The sequence below is a fragment of the Nipponia nippon genome, unplaced genomic scaffold (assembly GCF_047370975.1).
Source record: "Nipponia nippon isolate SJK-2023a ecotype South Korea unplaced genomic scaffold, ASM4737097v1 scaffold_2, whole genome shotgun sequence".
Taxonomy (NCBI): Eukaryota; Metazoa; Chordata; class Aves; order Pelecaniformes; family Threskiornithidae; genus Nipponia; species Nipponia nippon.
Genome location: NW_028262336.1, coordinates 85,699,884 through 85,719,683, shown reverse-complemented (window position 1 = coordinate 85,719,683; position 19,800 = coordinate 85,699,884). Strand labels below are relative to the sequence as shown.

Here is a 19,800-nt window from a genome sequence, read left to right as displayed (position 1 = left end):
ACTGGAGTCAAAGGCAGCCAAGTGGTATGCCACAATTGACATCGCTAATGCATTTTTCTCAATTCCTTTGGCAGCAGAGTGCAGGCCACAGTTTGCTTTCACTTGGAGGGGGGTCCAGTACACCTGGAATCGACTGCCCCAGGGGTGGAAACACAGCCCCACCATTTGCCATGGACTGATCCAGACTACATTGGAACAGTGTGGGGCTCCGGAACACCTGCAATACTTTGATGACATCATCGTGTGGGGCAACACAGCAGCAGAAGTTTTTAAGAAAGAGAAGCAAATAGTCCAAATCCTTCTGGAGGCTGGCTTTGCCATAAAACAAAGTAAGGTCAAGGGACCTGCACAGGAGATCCAGTTTTTAGGAGTAAAATGGCAAGATGGACGTCGTCAGATCCCAATGGATGTGATCAACAAAATAACAGCCATGTCTCCACCAACCAGCAAAAAGGAAACACAGGCTTTCTTGGGCGTTGTGGGTTTTTGGAGAATGCATATTCCAAATTACAGTCTGATCGTAAGCCCTCTCTATCAAGTGACCTGGAAGAAGAATGATTTCAAATGGGGCCGTGAGCAACGACAGGCCTTTGAACAAATTAAACAGGAGATAGTCCATGCAGTAGCCCTTGGGCCAGTCCGGGCAGGACAAGATGTAAAAAATGTGCTCTACACTGCAGCCGGGGAGAATGGCCCTAGCTGAAGCCTCTGGCAGAAAGCACCAGGGGAGATTCGAGGTCGACCCCTAGGGTTTTGGAGTCGGGGATACAGAGGATCTGAGGCTAGCTATACTCCAACTGAAAAAGAGATATTAGCAGCATATGAAGGGGTTCGAGCCGCTTCGGAAGTGGTTGGTACTGAAGCACAGCTCCTCTTGGCACCCCGACTGCCGGTGTTGGGCTGGATGTTCAAAGGGAGGGTCCCCTGTACACATCATGCAACTGATGCTACATGGAGTAAGTGGGTCGCACTGATCGCACAACGGGCTCGAATAGGAAACCCCAGTCGCCCAGGAATCTTGGAAGTGATCATGGACTGGCCAGAAAGCAAAGATTTCGGAATATCACCAGAGGAGGAGGTGATGCGTGCTGAGGAGGCCCCACCATATAATAAACTATCAGAAAATGAGAAGCAATATGCCTTGTTCACTGATGGGTCCTGTCGTCTTGTGGGAAAACATCGGAGGTGGAAAGCTGCTGTATGGAGTCCTGTATGACAAGTTGCAGAAACTGCTGAAGGAGAAGGTGAATCGAGTCAGTTTGCAGAGGTGAAAGCCATCCAGCTGGCTTTAGATATGGCTGAACGAGAAAAGTGGCCAATGCTCTATCTCTATACCAACTCATGGATGGTGGCAAATGCCCTGTGGGGCTGGTTACAGCAATGGAAGCAGAGCAACTGGCAGCGCAGAGACAAACCCATCTGGGCTGCCACATTGTGGCAAGATATTGCTGCCTGGATAGAGAACCTGGTTGTAAAAGTACGTCATGTAGATGCTCACGTACCCAAGAGTCAGGCCACTGAAGAACATCAAAACAATCAGCAGGTGGATCAGGCTGCTAAGATTGAAGTGGCTCAAGTGGACCTGGACTGGCAACATAAGGGTGAATTATTTCTAGCTCGGTGGGCCCATGACACCTCAGGCCACCAAGGAAGAGAGGCAACATATAGATGGGCTCGTGATCGAGGGGTGGATCTGACCATGGATACTATTGCACAGGTTATCCATGAATGCGAAACGTGCTGCAATCAAGCAAGCCAAGCGGTTCAAGCCTCTCTGGTATGGAGGACGATGGCTGAAATATAAATATGGGGAGGCCTGGCAGATTGATTATATCACACTTCCACAAACCCACCAAGGCAAGCGCCATGTGCTTACAATGGTGGAAGCAACCACCGGATGGCTGGAAACATATCCTGTGCCCCATGCCACCGCCCGGAACACTATCCTGGGTCTTGAAAAGCAAGTCCTGTGGCGACATGGCACCCCAGAAAGAATTGAGTCAGATAACGGAACTCATTTCCGAAACAGCCTCATAGACACCTAGGCCAAAGAGCATGGCATTGAGTGCGTGTATCACGTTCCCTATCATGCACCAGCCTCCGGGAAAATCGAACGATACAATGGACTGTTAAAGACTACACTAAAAGCAATGGGTGGTGGGACGTTCAAACACTGTGATACACATTTAGCAAAGGCCACTTGGTTAGTCAACACTAGGGGATCTGCCAATCGAGCTGGCCCTGCCCAGTCAAGACTTTTACGTACTGCAGAGGGGGATAAAGTCCCTGTAGTGCACCTAAAAAATATGACGGGGAAGACAGTCTGGGTTACTCCTGCTTCAGGCAGAGGTAAACCCATTCGTGGGATTGCTTTTGCTCAAGGACCTGGATGCACTTGGTGGGTGATGCGGGAGGATGGGGAAGTCCGATGTGTACCTCAAGGAGATTTGATTTTGGGTGAAAATAGCCAATGAACTGAATTGTATAATGTTAGTTGCTATATAATACTAGATGTCATCACTTCAATGATCACTATGTGCCATATCAACGGTATACAGTAAGAATCACCCAAATTAATGAAGAACAAACTTTGAGGAAACTGAACAAAGTGCAGTGGTGATGGAACCAGAACTGACTTCAGCATACAACAATCCAACACCACGCACCATCTCTCCTGCCCTGAAAGACTGTTATGACAGATGAAGCCTAAAGTCATGAACTAAATGAACTCAACAAACATTTTAGAGGGATAGCCTATAGACTAGGGAAATTATAACTATGTGTGTGTGTGTGTATATATATATATAAAATATATCAAATGACTGGAAAAGTGGTAGTGATAAATTGGAATGTATTTGAAAGACCTGGGCATGATGTATATGGTATGGAATAAGGGGTGGATACTGTCCTGGTTTCAGCTGGGATAGAGTTAATTTTCTTCTTAGTAGCTGGTATAGTGCTGTGTTTTGGATTTAGTATGAGAATAATGTTGATAACACACTGATGTTTTAGTTGTTGCTAAGTAGTGCTTACACCAGTCAAGGACCTTTCAGCTTCCCATGCTCTGCGTGGCGTACAAGAAGCTGGGAGGGGGCACAGCCAGGGGGGCTGACCCACATTGGCCACAGGGCTATTCCACACCGTATGACGTCATGCTCAGTATATAAGTGGGGGGAGTTGGCTGGAGGGGAAGGGATTGCTGCTCGGGAACAGGCTGGGCATCAGTCAGGGGGTGGTTAGCAATTGTGTCGTGTATCACTTGCTTTGTACATTATTACTGTATAATATTATTATTATTACTACCTACTACTACTACTATCATTCTATTTTATTTTACTTCAATTATTAAACTGTTCTTATCTCAGCCCAGGAGTTGTCTGACTTTCACCCTTCCAATTCTCTCCCCCACCCTACTGGGGGGGAGTGAGTGAGCGGCTGTGTGGTTCATAGTTGCTGGCTGGGGTTAAACCACAACAGTCCTTTTTGGCTGACGGACAGGCAGTATCACTTGCTACCAAGAAGGGGACAGGCAGCATGTCTGGAGTTGCTCAGTCTCACTAATGCCGCAGGATATACAGTGCCCAGCTGGAGTCTCTGGCTTGGCAGCTGGGCACGGACAAATGGAGGCAAATGGTGGCTGAGTTTTTCTAAAGAGGAAGGGGATGGAAGAGAGGAAGCTTTCTGCACATGCTCCTTGCAGCAAGGAGGTAAGTCATTTCTATTTTTTCTGGTTTAGATCACCTGCCTAAAAAACCAGTCTATTCCTCCCAACATTCCTCCTGTTCCGTCCAAATTGCCCTTTCTGTCACCTCCCCCTTGGTCTCCTGCCCCAGGGATGACTGAGTTGGTTAAAAAGACACTAGGTCCAGCGCCATTGTCCAGCCATCACTCTGGGAGGCTGCAGAGCTGCTCCTCTCATTAGCAGTGGTGACACCATTAGCAGTGGTGACACCATTAGCAGCAGTGAGATCTCAGCAGTGGAGGCATCAACTCACAGCAACTGTGCCCGGACACCAGGCAAAGCAATTCTGATTCCTGTCCCTAAATTACTTGCACATCAGAAAGAACTGAACTGATAAAACTATTTGCCTCAAATGCCCCCCATTCATTAGATTATCCTACAAGTGTACGAATTTATAAAGAACTGATAAAGACCCAGAAAAAAATACCGATAATATTGAGCTTTATATCCCATTATTGTTTTTATATGTGCCAGAGACTGGTACCAAGCTCTTTTGTATGTTATAATCACTAATGAAATAACAACCTTAAGAGGTAGGGATGTTATATGTCACGCGCTATAGCCAGCTTTTCTTCAAAGTTCAACAGTGAAAGAAACCAAGGAGTTAGAAACAGTTGCGTTATGTTGACCTTGCAGATTGGATTTTATCACTGCAGCATCTGTAATCTCTGGAGTCAGGAATGCTTAACTGCTTATTATTGGATGCCTAAAAATGAGGCTTAATTTCATGATCAATAATTAAAGAATGTCATCACAGAACAGACTCAGAGTTCCTGTAAACCTTGTTCTGTCCAGCTCTGCTCAGTGCAACAGTCACAATTTCTATCAGCTCAGAATATAAGCAAGAGCCTTCGCATAGCTCGTTAATATTGTACTGTTTCCAACCTGTTACGCAAGTACTTTTCCAAAAACAGAACATTGCTATGCTTGCTTTCAGCATTTCTTGTGACTGGGTGGGATGCTTCGTTTTTACTGGAAACATCACCGGTAATGCAACATTACAAAAGAAAATTGCAGAAGATTCACCCGTTCACAATCCCTTGAATTCTGTCCAAATCCAGGTGCGACGATTAGCTAGGATGTGCACAAAAGATAATAAAAGTTCAAATTTATATTCTTCACGATCCTTGAAAATTATATTCCTGCCTATTTATTGAGAGAAGAATGCTGTTAGTAGAGCAGAAGCTTATCCTTCAAAGGCTGCGCTTCCTTTTGGCCAGCATCCCCTTGTTCATCAATGGGAAACAGGCAGAGCGCTCCCTTTCTCCCCCTTTAGGCTGAACATCCATCTTCTGTTTGTGCGCCCAGCCCGCATTGAGCCACAAAATTTAATATTGTCAAAGTTCACTGCTTTGTTTACAAGACAGCATGATGCAACAAGTAAAAATACTTTCCATTTTAAAATCTGAATATTTGTACACAGCCAAAGAACATATAAGCAACTCAGGCTATGCCTACATAATGACTTGAAGATGTTAAAAGTGGGTGCAAAGAAATATTCACTGCTCCTGTAGTTAGCAGCATGTAGTCTGCTTTTTTTTTAAGTATGGCTTTGCAACAGCTATGCCATTTCCCTTATGACTTGACCCTTTCTCATGCACTATTTGGATGTACTGTGGAAATTTAAAGTGCAGTAAATGGGTAATTTCAATTGTTAGACTACTATGCTCATCGCAAGTATAAGAGTGTAGAGATTACCCTTAGGATCACAACATAGAATACAGTTTCCTTCTTCAACTAGCAGTCTTTTGCTGCTTTAATATAGAAACTAATAGGAGGAGCTGAACCTACTAGAAACGTGCCAAAAAAATTTGCTGAAGGTGCTTCTAACCGCTCACTGGAGTATTTGTGCTGTTGTTTCTCTTTTTGCAATCCAGGGTAGACAAAGAAGGTGATAAAGAAGCTGGTATGATTCCTATTCTGCAATTGAAGATCTGTGATGGTGGATTTAGCTGTAGCTTGATCAGTCCCACCACGCCTAATCATTTTACACTGTATGAGCAAGAACTTTGGCTTTTCCCAAAGGAAAATCCCAGACCATAATGCAAGTCTTCGACTGTGCTTGCAACAAGCGTTCAAGAGGGCAAGTGATCTGAGTCAAGAATGGGCTCAGACCGCTGTGTAGATGACATACTGCAAACACATATAGGATCACACAGAAAATTCTGGTTTAGAGGGGAAAGAGGCCACCAGAAAGGGCATTAGCTTTAATTTTGCTGCTCCCAGCTAGGGTATAATACAGGGTTTGCAATGAGTCATGCAAGTTGACTCACAAAGTGAAGAAATACCTGCAGCAGTAGCTGTACATTTTGCTCCTGCAACTTAATAAAGTTTCTACCATATACACAGCATTGTCTTATTACTGCAGAGAATAATGAGGAAATTGAATTATGTACAAAAAAATACATTGAAAAATCATGGATTGCATCATTGCATTACTGGGAAGTGCCTGACCGGGTATCGCAGTGGGTGTTAGTCTGACTGAGATCAGCTCCATCAAAGGATGCACAAAACCACTCCTTCTCTCTCTTTTATATAAAGAGCCTTCCATAAGTCGTATCTTTGTGCTTCCCAGAGAAAATTGACAATAATTAGCTATTCTGACTCTTTGAGATTCATCTCCTCTTATTTTAGACATCTGTAAGGTGGATATCTGGTTCTCAAATCCCCAGATTCCTTTTATAGTCTCTAGAGAGAAAGGGGCACTTTGGGGACATCGCCTGCTTCACTCTAAAGTGGATGTATATTTTTAGAGTGACTGCCTTACTGTCCATCATTCCCTCTGGCATAATCTATGTGTCACCCTGTATTTCTCTGTAATCTCTTGTTGAGATTGTATACTTCTATGGGCAGAGACCATCTTTTGTTTTGTGTTGGTACAGGCGTTAGCTGAATGGGATCAAAATTGAAGCTCTGCATGTTCCAGTCATGGGCATAGGAACAATAAAAGCACAAAGTACTGAATATACTTCCAGATAATTATATATCTCTTATCCGATGTCATCTAGTAATTTAAGGATGTTTGAGTTTCCAGATGTAAGATGTACACGTGGTTTGAAAAGATGCAGAATTCAAACCGCCAGTGCTCCGAGTCCTTCATTCCTGTGACATAGCTACCAGAATAGCAAATCTGCGAGCCTCATTTATCACCTGCTCTTCTACAGTTGATGAAAATAGCTCTAAGGTAGAACAACCTGAAACTCAGAAAGGAAATAGTGGCATAAAAATGTTCTTTAATTTTTCTGGCTAGACTGTAACATCTAGTCATATGTCACTCTGGCTAAATAATGAAAAAAAGTTTCTTCTCCTCCAGGAAATTTGAATTTTTAGCCTGTCCAACAAAAGTTTTATGAGCACACTTTAAATACATTAAAATGCATTTCAGCAGTCCCTATCCAATATTACATTCAGTCACTCATTTTATTTTTATAGCATTCTCCATGCAAGTGCCACAGAGAGTTTGACTGCAAAGCACACTTAATTAAAAACACAGCTAAGTAAATAGGATTGGGTTTTATAAACCACAAGACACCTCTCATTTTAATCACACATGGAAATGTAGTCCACACACATAAGTTGGTATCTAGAGAAACTGCAAAAACAACCCTGCTTTTGTTTTTACTGAGTTTCAACAGAGATACTAAAAAACCATATATTTCATATACAATATACAGTGCTGAGCATCTGGTGCTTAATGTTCAAATAATTAAATACTGAAAAATAATTTCATGTGTGTTCTAAAACAGGCTGTAAAAGTGGAGGGTTAAAGCCAAATGTCAATTCCTCTTTCAGACAAAAGAAAAAAAAATGCCTTTTAAAAAAAATATGTGCTCTTCAGCTTGGAACCTTCATCAGCACAGTAATATTGCCTTCTAATTTTTTCTAGTCATATGAATTATGTTTGTGTTTTTATCATTCTGCTACATCTCTGGATATTACATTTATATATTCAGTGTGAAGTACAAGAAATGAGCCAGATAATTACAAGTAAGCTGAACCAGCTGCAAATACAGATAATGCACATTCATTAAGCTGTAATAAGAAGACCGTGTGTGTATGTAAAGGTTTGTATACTGTGGTTGTGTCCGGCTTTTCTTTAGCTATCGCGCCTGCACTGTGAGACGCTCGCCAAGGTTTTCGTGCCTGTGCAGGCTGCCACTGCCATGTCTGTGACTCCGGAGAGCTCCATGCCAGTGGGCTTTATGGCAAGGCTTTGTGTCTTCAGCTGTAAATCTGCTTGGAGTAGTGAGTATCTCACAGCAACATCGTGAGTGCTTAGCCACTGTGGCCCCGATCCCAAGAAGAGCCAGCATGCTAGGAATAAATAATAAACAAAATTTAAATGATTGTGATATTTATTAAATGAATGTTTCATGATAAGAATGACATTTTTGACTATAAATGATAAATCCTGTAAACAAAACATAGACCCCTTGCCTATGAAGGGAAAAATATTAAAATTATTAAATTGCTATTTGAAAGGTGAATGGAAAGCTCAGTGCATTTGCACTTGACATCTATTGTTGTCATGAAATGATTTTGACATTTAAATGTCAAAAATATTTATATGGATATGCTATTCTTACAATATTTTAGTTGTCTTTGATCATCTTGGTATTTCTGGTTTTGTCTTCCGATGTTTTAATTTCACTGTGGATTTAGGTCCGAGTGGTGCATTAAGTCCATCATTAACCCTACATACTTCGCAGCATATTGGGAAAATGGCGATCCTTGCAACTTCTTTCCTTGCATACGCTTTATAATCTCTTCCTTCTTCCTTCCCTCCCAACACATCTCTTGCCCTCTCTTCTATTTCCATGAGCTTTGTGTTCTAACTAAAAAATGAGAATTGTGGACCATTTCAGATGGTGGGTGTCATCGCACCCTTCTGCTCTCATGTTGTATCATCTCCAGTCTTTTTCTCCTCGTTTGTTTAGAGTGGAGTTTTTAGGCAAGGACTGCAAGTTACCCTGTCTTGCTCTGTTTAGTCCTTAGACTTTATTCCAATAATCACAATTACGAATGGTAATTAGTTTTCACAGATAAATGTAACATAACATTACTTTGAGAGGCACCTTGGGCTTAGGCTTTCCTGTGTGTGGGAAAAGATCTGACTTCACTTCATGGGGTATTTTGTAAGTTCCTTAGGTGAAGTCAGGCAAAACGTTTCTCCAACATAACTTGGGCATCTAGAGACCCAACAAAGGTGTGCTTACCTCTGTGACTACAGAAAATGCTGATGGTACATTTACCATGGGTGCCTGAAGAAAGGTGAGAGGGTTATGTTCCAAGGTCCCCACCTAAAAAGTTTATTTGGGCTGGATTTTTTCAGAAAGGACTGAAAAGCAACTAGCTCCATCACAAATTAACTATATTTCTTTGCATGTTCTCTTTGTTACATGTTCAAAGAACATAAATTTGTTTCCAAGCTAGACCTGGGGTCTCTCAGATGCTTGGTAGGATGCTCAAAAGATGCTTTTTTTTTCCTGTACCTTTAAAAACAAGACCCTTAATTCAAGGGCCTAAAGGGAGAAATACATCTCCTTCAGTGCATTCTCCGATTAGTACTATGTATGTAGCTTTTACCAGCATTTCATTCCACTTCATTTAAATAAAATATGGCCTTTGTAACCGAGAAGATAATTAGTAGCTGGTGGAAGCTCATTTGTAATTATGTTGAGTTGAAACTAGTAATTATTACATTACTTTATATGTACAATGTTTTTCCTCCCAAATCCCTTCTGATTCCCTCGTAGACGCCCATGAATTCTGCAGCAATTTTGCAATCACTGTTGTGGGAGATGGAGGAGATCCCAGCAGCTCCTTGTTACCTTTCTTTTGCTGCACAAAAAGGAAATAACTCCTCAGCTTGTGAGGAAATCATCCTTCTCTAGATGATACTGTTTAATCAGAGACAACTCATTGCCAGGTTTTGTTCAAGAATATCTTGCTTTTACACTGCCAGAGCTATAGTAAATGTTACAGGATTGTTTTTAATTTTTTAGTCATGGAATGTTTCCTGAGGTTTCCTCTAGGAAATCTTCAATATTATTAACAATTTATTGTGATAAACATTGGGATGTGTGCTACTAGTCATACCTCTTACATGGCTTTGGGGGGGGACTGGATATTCTGTGAAAGATGAAAGGAAAAGCACTGCCACGAAGATGCACCTCAGCCTATCTCTGTGCTAACTGGCACAGTCTGCGCTCTTCTAAAAAGCAGCTTTTGCCTCTTCTCTCCCCTCTCTCCCAGTACATTCCCCAAGGTCTGTGAGGTCTCGTGCAGAGCTCGGGGACATTTCTGGGGGTTACACTTCGACATGTTAGCACCACTAAGTAGTGTCATAAGTCTTACAGCTAGAGTGGGACTATTTGCTCCTCTGCTCTGAACTCCTGCAGAACACTGCTTGTTCAGCACCAGAACGAATCATCCTCGGGCATCACTGTGAAAAAGCTAGGCAAACAGGAGTTAAAAATTCCCCATCTCTGTGTGCTAGCATCCCTTTTATTTAAGGAAAAAGCATCTGAATTTATCAGTCCTTAGTTTTCAAACATGGCATCTCTCTGAATATTTTCCTGCTAGTTTGCAGAATTTTACTTCGAGAAATTTCTTTCCATGTAAACAGGTTGACAAGTATGCATGAAAATATTTCTGATGCCTTTATTAAGTGTTTTCTAGGCCATGACCAGGTCTTGTAGCTTTCTGTGAAATCTTTCCCCAGCTTTCACCACCTTCTTCTTTAAAAAGTTGACAACAGAGCTACAAAAGCTATTGCAGATGGTGTGCAGGGAGGCAACACCACCTTCCTCCTCCTGTTTGATACCATTCGCCCTACAAGATATCACATTGCACTGGTTCATTACCATGATGCCTAATGCTTTCTCAATGCCTCCACATTGAAGGAGAAAGCTGGCATCATGTAACTATGGCATATTTTTTTCCTTGAATGGTTCTGACAGATGAGATTCACTTCAAGATTAAGACAGATCAGTTTAGGCTGATAAATTTAGTGCCCAGTGGTGTCTGCGGAGGAGACTTCATTGTCGGTGGAGATGTGGGGAGTGATTCAGCTGACCACCATGAAGGATATGATTCATTCACACCACAGAGACATTAATGCCACTTCCCATGTCCTCAATCTTGTCTCATTTCTAGCTGCTGCTCTAGAAGGGCAAGAGTCTCCCAGGGGTCCATTTGACATCATGCATACCTCGAGATGTATCAAATGCCACTGCAAACCAGTGTGTAGGCAGCTGAGACATCTTCTAGATGTCTGTTTTATCATGAGCTGAAATGCTTCCTAGGCTCTATTGCCTATAATAGGATTTTAAGACATCTATAGACACCTACGTGGAGACATTCTAAGTTTCCTAGTCTGAAATTGATTCAGGCCCAAAAGGCTCAGTTTAGTTGCCTGAAAACAGGTATTTACCATTTCTTTAATCTCAGGTCAACTTGCTCTACTTTTTCTGAAATTGCTGTCAGGACTGTGTGATGGTAGACTGTGCAAGGAGAGAGACGCTAATGGTTTTGATACCCCTAGGCAAAAGATCTCTAGGTCTCCCGGTCTGAGAACATTTAGCTTTAATAGTTAAAAAGTTTAAATGTTTCAGACTTGCCAAGGAAACAGAAGCTATTCCATGAAGACTGGAAAATGTAAGTGCATCTTTCAGATTTCTCTGGAGATAACGACTGCGTATATCTGTTGAATGCATCTGCCTTCAGATCTTCATTGGCAATTGTGTCAGTGCTGTCTAGTGTCAGGGCCAATGCTACGATTTCACTTACACTGGGTATGCTGTATAAATAATGTGCCTTGGGTATTTTAACATTCCAGGCATGTGACTCTGAGCTTCAGTAATACCAGTATTATCATTTTCTTTCTTTAGAAATGAACAATGCCTGTTTCTTGTGTTTATATCGAGGCCACTAGCATTGGTATATACAATAGAAATCAAATCCTTGTCTCTCTACCAAATGTTGTCATAATCTTTGGCCTTCGTGGTCTTATTAAATAGGGCAAAATGACATTCTACTCCTCTCTCACAGCTCCTTTCAAAATAATAGCAGTGAGATTTTTATAATTAATATTAGAAAATATGACAACATTTCCATTTTTGCTTGGACTATGAAATATTTGTATTTGCATTTAAATTTAGAGTAAGAATTATGTTTAGATGCAGCAGAATCACCCTGCATTTGTGAGCTGAGGGTTTGGATTACAACTGTTTTCTACGTTTGGATATAATGTTCTGTAATGTTTTACAGACAATGTAATATATTACTCACTTTCCTTTTGTCTTTTCTTTAGTGTATTCTTTGAGATTTATTTATGAATATCTAAAATCAAGATGCTTGAATGCCGGGGAGATAAAAGCTGTTGTCATCAACATTGCCACACAATCTCTTTTCCACATTGTATCATAGGCTCTTTATACTTTAATAGCATGCTAAAAAGTACTGTAAAGATGTTGTATCTGATGCTTATGACATTTCACATAAAGGATTATGGGCTGTACAGCTCAGCTGGTGGCACCAGGTGCATGTGCACTTCATTTCAGGAGATATCACTAAGAAATATTTATGATGGGTAGTATAATGATTGCAGGAGAAAAACATTGCTGTAATGGGAACTGCAGTATCATTTAACTTCTTTCAAATTCTTTTTATCCAAGTTGCTGTCTTAATAGTGCTTGTCATAGACCCCTTACATTAGCGTACTCATGGTGGGATCCATCTGCCAAAATGTAAGAGACATACAATTCTAAGTTAGACAGACAATTCTAAGTTAGTCATCGTAGGCTATACTGTCATTTGAGAGATGTAGACACCTCCAGAGGAAAATTTGCATGAAATTCTTATTTTATGATGAGCTGAATTGCCTTTGAAATGTAGCTATCCCTCATTGACTACAAAGTGAATCTAGAGTTAGAAGCTGAGGTTTGGGTATATAACTTTAAGTTCCCTAGATTACTAAATTTGGGCAGATGAAGTTTTGGTTGACTATAACCAGTGCTTATCTGGTTTCCTTAAAATATTTTCCAAAAGAATCTATTATTATTTATATAGCGTAATCATGATTATATTTTTATTGTTTACCCAAGAAAAATTAACAAACTCTGATAACAGAGATCCAAAGTATGGGAGTTTTACACTATGGCTGCACACTGGCAAATGACCTGATCGCAAGGATTTTTGTCTTGAGCAATGTCAGAAGGAAACAGAAAGGAGCAAGACATCCCCTTTTCAAGGGCATGGAAATGGCTGCGCTCCTCCCTAGAGTGATGGCTTAGTCAAGAAGCCCACTCCAGAGCTGCTCATTGGCTTCATACTTCTGCTCAGGTTCATGGTGAATTTGCAGGACTAAATGTCATTTGCTGTCCGTGTAGCTGTTCTGACGTTTCTATCACATTTCTGATGAGCCACGCAGGCTGTTCTCAAGAACGCAAAGCCCAGGAGCACGTGCTGCTGTGCCCGGGCGTACAGCGTAAGAAACAAAAGGAGCGATTTCCATAGCTGAAGGTGGGAGAAGTGAAATTCTGGCAGAATAAGTGTTCTCTTTCACTGATGAAAACCAGATTGTCTTAATCTTTCTCCTCTGTGGTTTTACATATTTATTGAGACAACAGATCTTGCTTTAGTCCTTTGCCTCGCCAGCTAGAGTCAGCAACCCTAACTGATATTATATTATTTTGTTTTCATAAAAATAGACAAAAAAAGTTCCTTCTTAATGAGCAGAAGTGATTATACTTTAGATGAACCATGAATGCTGTAAATTTTATTTCCATGTGGTTTTTAGCTACAGATCACATATAGGCTAAAGATCTTTGGCATGGGTTTTGAGACCAGCAGGTAGGAACGGAGAGTAAATACAGACACCCATGGGGTGTCTTAATGCAGGGAGAGTTGTTCCAAATTCTGCAAATCAGCCTGGGCCCTGCTGAGTTGCAATGTCTACTATGAAAAGCCTGAATTCTGCCCTTCTTTGCTTTGACACAGTTTATAGGAATATCGGTTTATTTTCAGATGTTTGAAGTGTGTTGTCATAGTTATGCAGTGAATCACGCTACTTAAAAATACATCCCCTGTATTAATGAAAGGTAGTTTCAATCTTATATACCGTTATATAATGCAGTTGTACCAATACATCTTCGTAGTCTTTAGCTCTTCAACTAGTTATAGCTAAGCTGCTTGAAAAATGATCTTTCTTCTTCGGTTTTGGATATTTTTTTTGAACAAAAATATTAGGATGGGGGGCTGTTTTACTTCTGCCTGAAGAGGCCTGTGCTCTGCTCTGCCTTTGGCAACACCATATCTTTTTGGTGGCAAAACTAAAATCAAATACTCACCTGGCTCAGTGAACAGGGAGAAGTTCCAAATGCCCGTTAGCTTGGGTAGTATTAAATTTACGCAAAGTGTTTATGATGGCATCCAAGGTATTGCAACCTCTATTTTTGTCATCATCACGCTCCCGTGGAAAACAGGATGGGTTTAATCACCACTTCAGTAGTAAAGATTCTTGATACCGTGTATTTGAAAGATTTGCTGCACTTCACCCAGGAAGTGTAAACGGAACATACAAATTAAGACACATCTCCCATAGCTCAGGCTAGTACCTTCAAACTGAGCTAGCCTGCTGTTCTTAAAGACAGTGAATTTTTGATCCTCTCTGTAGAAGTTTTAGAGACAATTGCTACCAAATACTGCAGTTATGTCTTTAAATACATCTTACCCTGGTTTACAGCTATAAGAAGAATGAAGCAGAAGTTATGTTAGTATGAGACAGTTTATTTGCCTTGAGAGAAAAAAGTATTTGCACCTGAGTGAAAATGCACCAAAAGTCAAGGAGCTATCAGTGCTGGCACCCTACATTAGGGACACACCTCATAGCCAGTGACAAAAAAGTAGCTGTTTATATGGATATCCCTCACTTCAGTGGTTTGCCAGAGCTGTTTGTCGGCAGAACTGTTATTTGCCACCTTACGGATATGTTTTTGCTGCTTCTTCTTGTTGAAATACACGGATGGCCCTATCCATGCCGCTGTATCCTTTTTCAAAGGCAGCTGACTCACTCATCTGATTTCCCCTCTGAATACTACTTGTAAGTCCCAATTGCTTTGATCTCCCTGAAACGACCTCCCCTAGGCTTCAGGCCAGCTCTACAAGGAAGACAGTGATGCTTCCTAGATGCTATAATACTTCTGATTTATTCTTTCTCTTTTTTTCTGAAGGAGGGAGTAATTTACTTTATGATAGAAATGACTCATTGGGGTCAAAGTATGGTTAAAAAAATCCCTAGCTGCAGGAAAGAGTTAAAGGCATTTGTGTTATAGGCAGATCTGTCCTTGCAGATTGACTTTCATAGATCTCCAGTAAGCACTGGAAAATTGGATGCTAAAAAACTTCAAGTAGAATCAGGAATTTTTATAAAGTGGGAAGTAAAAGTGCTTATAAAGTCATTTTTAGGACCAGCTATTCCAAACAAATTTGGTTCCCATCTTCTTTTGTTCAGGTTCACAAAGCAGTTGTTCATTTTTTAGAACTCTACCCCATTTGTAAAACATTGAAAACAATGTTGCTGGACACCATGTTCTCTCAAGAGCCCGACGTCTTGAAATGAGGCCAGGCTCATTTGTGTAGAAAGCTCAGATCTGGTGCTAATAGCAATACCACTTCTCTGACAGATTCTGCTTTTCCATTGCCCCCTGCTATTTTATGTTCCTTTAATCAAAATCTTTTGTAGTTCCCCTTTTTTCCAATAGATTCTGACAAAGATCCTGTTTTTGTTTAGGATGGGACTGCTCATGTTTTGCTGTTGGCTGTTCTTTAGTTTCATTTTTCACTGAGATGTGACTTTTACTTCCCAGCACAAACTTCCTGTCCCTTGGAAGGACGATGTCTGCCATCAGGGTCTTCCTTTTTGGCATTACGATTGCAGTCAGGCTGCCAGCAAGGACACCCACCGTCTCATATATGATGATGCAAAGAACTGCCAAACATGCATAAACCAGAGGTATGTACATGTCATTCACAACAGATGAAAGAAAACGTGCCTGGCTGTATGCAGGAATTGTAGGCAAGCAGGATTTGGTGCAGAGGGAAAGCTCTGCAATGCCAAATGAGAAACCTGTGCTAAGATTTTGGAGTCTAACTTGAGTGATAGCTGCAAGCGCAGGCTGAAATCTTGCAAGACTTAGCATGTCTTATTCCCTGCCTGAATGTAATGATCACAGAAGCTAAGCTCTTAACTAGTAGAAACCAATGTCATTTGTCCCAAAAGTTTCATTAGTTATTGAGGCAGGCAGAAGCCATCTGAATACAGGATAGGCTTCTTCAGATGGAGAAGTGTGATTTTAACATCTTATCCAGCATGGCTCCTTATAGCAGACGTGTGCCGGATACAGCTGTGCAGCAATCTGCCTCTTCCCCTAACCACTCACAGAGATTCATTTGTTCAGCGAGTGTGTCTGGGCAAACTTATTATAGGTCCTACAAATTCCTCCTCACTGCCTGCTGCGAGAAACATTAAGGTGATCACAGCAGCTTTCTAGAAATTTTTACAGGATAATAAGATTTTTTGCATTTTTTTTTCCCCTTATTTAGCCAGACAAGAGCTAGCTTCGCTTCCCTTAGAGAAAAAGTCCAAATCATCCTTGTAATTGCTACTGCAAGTACCATTTTCCTAGACAGTCAGGCAGGATGAATGTTAGATTTTTTCTAATCTGAATAGGTCCACTGTGCCTTTTTAAACTGCAATGGCTTTGACTGGGTGAAAACAAGAAGAAAATAAAAAGAGAAAAAGTGAGGCATCTTAATGACATCTTTTTTGCAATTGCCAACTCCTCTGCTTTTGGGTTCAAACAGAGATACTGTTGGTGCCTGCTAGTGGATCTCACTAAACTCTTTCCAGATTTGTAGTTCCTGATAATATAAAACAAGCAAGCCCAGCAATTTACAGTTACATGTAGACCAGGAAGAATACTAGTAATTACTTTCCTTTTTGGCAACCAAAATGATTTAAAAATATAACAAAAAGCCAAAGGAATTAAATTATCTTTTGTATTCTTTCAAAAAAGAGAGTCTGAAAACATGCTGTTAGTGGTACTGAGCACACAATAAATATGTGTTGCAGCTACTTGTTATGGTTACTTTGGTAAATACGTTCGCGTAAGGACATAGGAAATTAAGAATGCAAACTACTCCTACTCGTGCACTGAGCTCTGGTTATCTGTGTTTACTTGCTGTACACTGGTATTTTTTCCTCTACTGGCTCTTGTATTTGAGTGTACATTATATTAGGTATATTCAGTGAGGTACATGTATAGATACAGATTTCTCAGGTTTCACAGTGCCATTCAGAGCTAAGACACCCCAGGAATTGTTATGGGATACACTGGGAACATCTTCTCTTTTCTTATGATGGCCAGGGCAGTTAGACTGCTAAAGTGATTTAAACTTTTACTGTTTATGTAAAAGAAAAAGCAACAAATGCCTTTTGGGGAACACCATGTGACTGCAACCTAATACTTCCTGTTAGGAATTGCTGATATGAATAAGGTACGGAATTTGCAAAACTCTCTAATGGCCCTGAACAAGAGGACATGAAGGAATATTCAGACAGCTCTGAGTAACCCTTTCCATCTTATACGTCCTGCTGAGACTCCAAATGCACTTCACATTTTCTGTACAAAAGAAAAAAGATGAGATGAGGTCAGATTTTTTTATGGATACAGGCTGGCTAATAGCTGGCTCCAGAACTTGTCAAAGAAGGTGTTTTGTTGATTTGCAAAACAACCTTGCCCTCAGAGAGAGACACACATCGTATGTCAGGACACCCAATTGCTAAGCTCAATTCATGTACGTGAGACATTGCTGTGGCTTCTGGAATCTAGTAGGTTTTTTTCGTTTGAGTGGGTTGTACAACTCTTCCACAGGCATTTGAAAGCTTGTTGTGCTTGTGTTTTAAAATTTGGCAGGAATGTGAGGGAAGCTCTTAATCTACATGGATTATTTTGCCCTTGCTGAGTGTTTGGGATTGCAGTTGATAAGGGTTGAATATTTTCCTTTTACAGAATTAAGTATCAATTTAAATGAAGTATCAATTTAAATGTAAATCTCTGCTTGCTAGTTGTGGGCCATATGGTGGCATTTTATTGGCTTAAATAGATTGTTTGCTCTTTCTGTGTATTTTGATAAATCCTTTTGACATTGCTATGGCCTCCCATCTCCTTATAAAAAACTAAGGAGCTACAAATGATTAAACAAACTCTGAACAGTCTCAGATATACATAGAATTGGAGACTTCAGAGCAGACAGTCAGACCTGCTGGTGGCAAGGAAAGCTACTAATAACCAAACCAAAACTTGGGACCAAAGTACAAAAAATTAAACTACAATGCCAGGGGAGCTTATTTGTCAGTGATATCTGCTACTTGCCTTGCCCCTCTTGTTTTGCTTTTCTTTTTTGCCTGTGCCCAAATCATTTGTGTTGCAACTGCAAAGGTTTGCTGCAGATTTTGTCCAGATGATTACGGCAATGCAATGCAACATAACCAGAGGGGTAAGAGGGGTTATCTGTGCTTGGCAGTCGGTCTGACAGGGGAAAGACAGGAGCAGGAGCAAGAGCTGAACTTCCTCCAATCCCCTCAACCTCTTCTTTATGGGGCAGCCCACCTGTCAGTAGGAAGCTATTAGATTAGGTTAGCCATCTCAAGTGATATCACACAGAAACCCTGAGATTTTAAAAGCCCAATGACAAACACAAATGAATAATATGTACAGAGTCAACCTGCAAAATTTGTCATACCAGCAAACCTGGCTGGCTGACTAAAATTCTGGTTCTCTGACAAAGTAGCAAGCATCAGCTCGCCATAGTGTGGAAAGATCAGGACAATCCTTTATAAGTTCCTGGTGTGATCCTAAGTCAATTGGTAACCACAAATTTGCTTACCTACCCTATCAAAAGTTGCAGTTTTGTTTTTGTATGATTTTTTTTTTTTTTCACAGCAAGAATATAGAGAGTTTTTATGCATTTTACAACAATGTCACAGGGAAAAAATCATTAACATTCTGAATGAGTCACGTAGCTATCTAATTGTAGCAAGAATTGAAAGGTGAGATGAAGAAACATTTACTTTCTGACTTAGCTTCTTTTGAACATTTTTTCTCTATTTGATAGCCTCCTAATACTGTTGTCTCCTAAGACTGCCCCTTCTACTGTATGAGGGGTGGTAAAGAGATCAAAATACCTTTTGTTCCTTTGTAAATATCTTATATGGCTGCCAGCTTATGAAGAAGTCAAAATTCTCTGTCACTTTTCATTCTCTGGGCCATCTACCAGGAAATGCCTCTACTTCAAGCCATAATATTTTCTCTCAAGCCTGTGACAAAGAAAATAGGCAGTATTTGCTGTTACACTACCAGGTCGTGTTTCTGTCTGCAAAACCAAAAAGATCCCCAGATAATTTTCTTGAGCTGCCTAGCAGAACAATTTGCTGAGCAGTGTGCTTGAAGTCACTGTCAACTTTAATGACATAACAACGGTTGTGGGCTGAGACCTCTTCCTGAGATGTCACCCCCTGTTCCTCCTTGTGGCACAGGTCCTGTTGGGATATACAAGATGTGGTTCCCATCACACTTCAGTGAGCTGCTAATAGCAAGAAAGTGGAACTGGATTGTTCCTAACGTGTATCCTTTGTTCTCGGTATGGCTGTCTGGGGTATTTACCATGGCCCTGGCATTGCAACATGATCCACAACATGTCTGACTGAGCAAGCTGCCTTACAATTCACTTAAACTATTGCTTTCTCTCCAGAGAGATTATTTTCACATTATAAATGATTAAACTGCATAATTTATTGTCACAGGATATTGTGGAGGCCAAAATGGGCTCACATCCTTCAGCATCTGTTGAAGATGATTATCTGGATGCAATCTTTGGTGTAGGAAGGGCACTCTTACAGCTGAATGGAAGGTATGTCAAGGTCCATTCGGATCTCCCAAATTTAAAGGACAACATACTCTGTGATTTAAACTTTATGGACCGTTTGGATCTTT

General features: G+C 40.8%; 1 long non-coding RNA gene across 1 annotated transcript in view; it reads left to right on the top strand.

Moving 5' to 3' along the window:
- Positions 1-612: 612 nt before the first annotated feature.
- LOC148055864 (uncharacterized) overlaps positions 613-19,800 on the top strand; it is a 136,774-nt gene continuing 117,586 nt past the window's right edge. Inside the window, exon 1 of the long non-coding RNA XR_015704729.1 lies at positions 613-3,707. This is a non-coding gene — a long non-coding RNA (uncharacterized LOC148055864). The remainder of the gene's footprint in view (positions 3,708-19,800) is intronic.